Source organism: Pseudophryne corroboree, chromosome 10 (genome assembly GCF_028390025.1).
Source record: "Pseudophryne corroboree isolate aPseCor3 chromosome 10, aPseCor3.hap2, whole genome shotgun sequence".
Taxonomy (NCBI): Eukaryota; Metazoa; Chordata; class Amphibia; order Anura; family Myobatrachidae; genus Pseudophryne; species Pseudophryne corroboree.
Window position 1 is genome coordinate 110,538,696 of NC_086453.1, and position 6,687 is coordinate 110,545,382.

A 6,687-nucleotide genomic window follows, 5' to 3' on the forward strand; every position below is an offset into this window, starting at 1 on the left:
AGCAGAATGAGTTTTATTTTTATAGAATAAAAAAAAAAACACCACACAAGTGAAGTCACACGACGAGTGTTTAACTTTTTCAGGCAATCACAATATAAGTATACTACTAACTATACTGGTGGTCAGTGTGGTCAGGTCACTGGTCAGTCACACTGGCAGTGGCACTCCTGCAGCAAAAGTGTGCACTGTTTAATTTTAATATAATATGTACTCCTGGCTCCTGCTATAACCTATAACTGGCACTGCAGTAGTGCTCCCCAGTCTCCCCCACAATTATAAGCTGTGTGAGCTGAGCAGTCAGACAGATATATATAATATTATATATAGATAATAGATGATGCAGCACACTGGCCTGAGCCTGAGCAGTGCACACAGATATGGTATGTGACTGACTGAGTCACTGTGTGTATCGCTTTTTTCAGGCAGAGAACGGATATATTAAATAAACTGCACTGTGTGTCTGGTGGTCACTCACTATATAATATATTATGTACTCCTGGCTCCTGCTATAACCTATAACTGGCACTGCAGTAGTGCTCCCCAGTCTCCCCCACAATTATAAGCTGTGTGAGCTGAGCAGTCAGACAGATATATATAATATTATATATAGATAATAGATGATGCAGCACACTGGCCTGAGCCTGAGCAGTGCACACAGATATGGTATGTGACTGACTGAGTCACTGTGTGTATCGCTTTTTTCAGGCAGAGAACGGATATATTAAATAAACTGCACTGTGTGTCTGGTGGTCACTCACTATATAATATATTATGTACTCCTGGCTCCTGCTATAACCTATAACTGGCACTGCAGTAGTGCTCCCCAGTCTCCCCCACAATTATAAGCTGTGTGAGCTGAGCAGTCAGACAGATATATATAATATTATATATAGATAATAGATGATGCAGCACACTGGCCTGAGCCTGAGCAGTGCACACAGATATGGTATGTGACTGACTGAGTCACTGTGTGTATCGCTTTTTTCAGGCAGAGAACGGATATATTAAATAAACTGCACTGTGTGTCTGGTGGTCACTCACTATATAATATATTATGTACTCCTGGCTCCTGCTATAACCTATAACTGGCACTGCAGTAGTGCTCCCCAGTCTCCCCCACAATTATAAGCTGTGTGAGCTGAGCAGTCAGACAGATATATATAATATTATATATAGATAATAGATGATGCAGCACACTGGCCTGAGCCTGAGCAGTGCACACAGATATGGTATGTGACTGACTGAGTCACTGTGTGTATCGCTTTTTTCAGGCAGAGAACGGATATATTAAATAAACTGCACTGTGTGTCTGGTGGTCACTCACTATATAATATATTATGTACTCCTGGCTCCTGCTATAACCTATAACTGGCACTGCAGTAGTGCTCCCCAGTCTCCCCCACAATTATAAGCTGTGTGAGCTGAGCAGTCAGACAGATATATATAATATTATATATAGATAATAGATGATGCAGCACACTGGCCTGAGCCTGAGCAGTGCACACAGATATGGTATGTGACTGACTGAGTCACTGTGTGTATCGCTTTTTTCAGGCAGAGAACGGATATATTAAATAAACTGCACTGTGTGTCTGGTGGTCACTCACTATATAATATATTATGTACTCCTGGCTCCTGCTATAACCTATAACTGGCACTGCAGTAGTGCTCCCCAGTCTCCCCCACAATTATAAGCTGTGTGAGCTGAGCAGTCAGACAGATATATATAATATTATATATAGATAATAGATGATGCAGCACACTGGCCTGAGCCTGAGCAGTGCACACAGATATGGTATGTGACTGACTGAGTCACTGTGTGTATCGCTTTTTTCAGGCAGAGAACGGATATATTAAATAAACTGCACTGTGTGTCTGGTGGTCACTCACTATATAATATATTATGTACTCCTGGCTCCTGCTATAACCTATAACTGGCACTGCAGTAGTGCTCCCCAGTCTCCCCCACAATTATAAGCTGTGTGAGCTGAGCAGTCAGACAGATATATATAATATTATATATAGATAATAGATGATGCAGCACACTGGCCTGAGCAGTGCACACAGATATGGTATGTGACTGACTGAGTCAGTGTGTGTATCACTTTTTTCAGGCAGAGAACGGATATATTAAATAAACTGCACTGTGTGTCTGGTGGTCACTCACTATATAATATATTATGTACTCCTGGCTCCTGCTATAACCTATAACTGGCACTGCAGTAGTGCTCCCCAGTCTCCCCCACAATTATAAGCTGTGTGAGCTGAGCAGTCAGACAGATATATATAATATTATATATAGATAATAGATGATGCAGCACACTGGCCTGAGCCTGAGCAGTGCACACAGATATGGTATGTGACTGACTGAGTCACTGTGTGTATCGCTTTTTTCAGGCAGAGAACGGATATATTAAATAAACTGCACTGTGTGTCTGGTGGTCACTCACTATATAATATATTATGTACTCCTGGCTCCTGCTATAACCTATAACTGGCACTGCAGTAGTGCTCCCCAGTCTCCCCCACAATTATAAGCTGTGTGAGCTGAGCAGTCAGACAGATATATATAATATTATATATAGATAATAGATGATGCAGCACACTGGCCTGAGCCTGAGCAGTGCACACAGATATGGTATGTGACTGACTGAGTCACTGTGTGTATCGCTTTTTTCAGGCAGAGAACGGATATATTAAATAAACTGCACTGTGTGTCTGGTGGTCACTCACTATATAATATATTATGTACTCCTGGCTCCTGCTATAACCTATAACTGGCACTGCAGTAGTGCTCCCCAGTCTCCCCCACAATTATAAGCTGTGTGAGCTGAGCAGTCAGACAGATATATATAATATTATATATAGATAATAGATGATGCAGCACACTGGCCTGAGCCTGAGCAGTGCACACAGATATGGTATGTGACTGACTGAGTCACTGTGTGTATCGCTTTTTTCAGGCAGAGAACGGATATATTAAATAAACTGCACTGTGTGTCTGGTGGTCACTCACTATATAATATATTATGTACTCCTGGCTCCTGCTATAACCTATAACTGGCACTGCAGTAGTGCTCCCCAGTCTCCCCCACAATTATAAGCTGTGTGAGCTGAGCAGTCAGACAGATATATATAATATTATATATAGATAATAGATGATGCAGCACACTGGCCTGAGCCTGAGCAGTGCACACAGATATGGTATGTGACTGAGTCACTGTGTGCTGTGTATCGCTTTTTTCAGGCAGAGAACGGATTATAAAGTAAACTGCACTGTCCTCACTAGTAAACTCTCTCCACTCAGTCTCTACACTTCTACAGTAACAGTACTCCTCCTAGTCAGCTCCAGTAAATCTCTCTCAGTCTCTTATAATCTAAATGGAGAGGACGCCAGCCACGTCCTCTCCCTATCAATCTCAATGCACGTGTGAAAATGGCGGCGACACGCGGCTCCTTATATAGAATCCGAGTCTCGCGATAGAATCCGAGCCTCGCGAGAATCCGACAGCGTCATGATGACGTTCGGGCGCGCTCGGGTTAACCGAGCAAGGCGGGAAGATCCGAGTCGCTCAGACCCGTGAAAAAAAACATGAAGTTCTGGCGGGTTCGGATTCAGAGAAACCGAACCCGCTCATCTCTAATAAATATGTGTATTGTTTGAGCCTGCATGTATTTGTTATGTAAGTACAGTATGTAATGGAGACAGAGGTGTAGCTAGGTGCCATGGTGCCCGGAGCAAGGGTATGTTTTGGCGCCACCCTACCCTGTACTGAATTGGGGACCTAGCCAACATGTGGTGGTATGTTAAATTTGAAAAGAAACAATATTTAAAAATCCTAAATTGGTGACAGGACTGGTTCTAGACCTTGTAGGGCTCAGGGTTAAATTTTCCTTTGGGTGCCCCCCATGTTTAAAATAAGGTCAGTGCATGCGGAAGGCAGTACGGATGGTGAAATGGTTAGCGTTACAGCCTGACAGCACTGAGGTCATGGGTTTGATTCTCACCATGACCCTAACTGTGGAGTTTGTATATTATCCCCGTGCTTGTGTGGGTTTCCTACGGGTACTCCGGTTTCCTCCCAAAATACAAGAATATATGTGTGCTCTATAAATAACTGGTAATAAATAAATAATGACTGAGAATGTGCGTGGCGGCAGAATAGTAGCAATTGACATCACACCACACAGTAGTTTCCGTAATATACATTACACCAAACATTAGTGCCCCTTATGCACACTATGCTATGCAGTAGAGCCCCTTATACACATTACACCATGGTAGAGCCGCTATGGAAATAGCTGTATTTAACTATTTACTTGTTTAATTTAAATCAATTAAAGACACTATATATGCCCCAACTGACCTGACCTCACAGCCCTCCAATTCCTCAATGAAAATAAAGCCACAAATGTGACCCCCCCACAGACCTGATAAACCCCCCCCCCAATCTCTGAATGAAAATAAAGTCCCAAAACTGACCCAACCCCCCAACAGTGGCAAACGCAGGAGTTTAAGGGGGGGGTGGGGGGTTTCCACATATATGAAACATATATATATATATATATATATATATATATATATTAGAGATGTGCACCGGACATTTTTCGGGTTTTGTGCTTTGGTTTTGGATTCGGTTCCGCGGCCGTGTTTTGGATTCGGACGCGTTTTGGCAAAACCTACCTGAAAAATTTTTGTCGGATTCGGGTGTGTTTTGGATTCAGGTGTTTTTTTTCAAAAACCCCTCAAAAACAGCTTAAATCATAGAATTTGGGGGTAATTTTGATCCTATAGTATTATTAACCTCAATAACCACAATTTCCACTCATTTCCAGTAGAGATGAGCGGGTTCGGTTCCTCTGAATCCGAACCCGCCCGAACTTCAGGTTTTTTACACGGGTCCGAGCAGGCTCGGATCTTCCCGCCTTGCTCGGCTAACCCGAGCGCGCCCGAACGTCATCATCACGCTGTCGGATTCTTGCGAGGCTCGGATTCTATCGCGAGACTCGGATTCTATATAAGGAGCCGCGCGTCGCCGCCATTTTCACACGTGCATTGAGAGTCATAGGGAGAGGACGTGGCTGGCGTCCTATCCGTTTAAAGAAGAGAGAGACACAGTATTTTCGGGGAGCATTATTAGGAGGAGTACTACTGTATACTACTATACTACTTGCTGAAGTGATATTTATAGATTAGATAGTGTGACTGTAAGTGTATTATCTGACTTGTGGGGGAGACACTGACAGTGGGGAGCAGTTAGAGTCTGAGAGCAGGACTCAGGAGTACATATAACGTACAGTGCACACTTTTGCTGCCAGAGTCAGTGCCACACTGCCATTGTTGTGACCACACTGACCACCAGTATAATAATATATTTTGTGATTGTCTGCTTAGGCCTCGGAGTACTAGTTGCAAGTTGCAACGTGACCTGTCCTGAAGTGACCACCAGTTTAATAATCAATCACCACCAGTTTAATATATATATATATATATATATATATAATTGTATATAATATATATATATATATATATATATAATATTGTATACCACCTACCCGTGTTTTTTTTTTTTTTTCATTCTTCTTTATACATACTACTATAGTAGCTTACTGTAGCAGTCTGCAGTGCTGTGCTGACCTGACAGTGTCCAGCAGGTCCGTCATCAGTCATTACATAATAAATATATATAGTACCTGTCCGGCTGCAGTACTAGTGATATTATATTGATTTCATCTCATTATCAATAATTTATCATCCAGTCTAGACTCTATATTAGCAGCAGACACAGTACGTTAGTCCATGGCTGTAGCTACCTCTGTGTCGGCACTCGGCAGTCCATCCATAATTGTATACCACCTACCCGTGGTTTTTTTTTTTCTTTCTTCTTTGTACATACTACTATAAAGTATAGTAGCTTACTGTAGCAGTCTGCGGTGCTGCTGAGCTGACAGTGTCCAGCAGGTCCGTCATCAGTCATCATTACCTAATAAATATATTATCTACCTGTCCGGCTGCAGTACTAGTGATATTATATATACATACATATATATATTGATTTCATCTCATTATCAATCATCCAGTCTATATTAGCAGCAGACACAGTACGTTAGTCCACGGCTGTAGCTACCTCTGTGTCGGCACTCAGCAGTCCATCCATAATTGTATACCACCTACCCGTGGTTTTTTTTTTCTTTCTTCTTTGTACATACTACTATAGTATAGTAGCTTACTGTAGCAGTCTGCGGTGCTGCTGAGCTGACAGTGTCCAGCAGGTCCGTCATCAGTCATCATTACCTAATAAATATATTATCTACCTGTCCGGCTGCAGTACTAGTGATATTATATATACATACATATATATATATTGATTTCATCTCATTATCAATCATCCAGTCTATATTAGCAGCAGACACAGTACGTTAGTCCACGGCTGTAGCTACCTCTGTGTCGGCACTCGGCAGTCCATCCATAATTGTATACCACCTACCCGTGGTTTTTTTTTTTCTTTCTTCTTTGTACATACTACTATAGAGTATAGTAGCTTACTGTAGCAGTCTGCAGTGCTGCTGAGCTGACAGTGTCCAGCAGGTCCGTCATCAGTCATCATTACCTAATAAATATATTATCTACCTGTCCGGCTGCAGTACTAGTGATATTATATATACATACATATATATATTGATTTC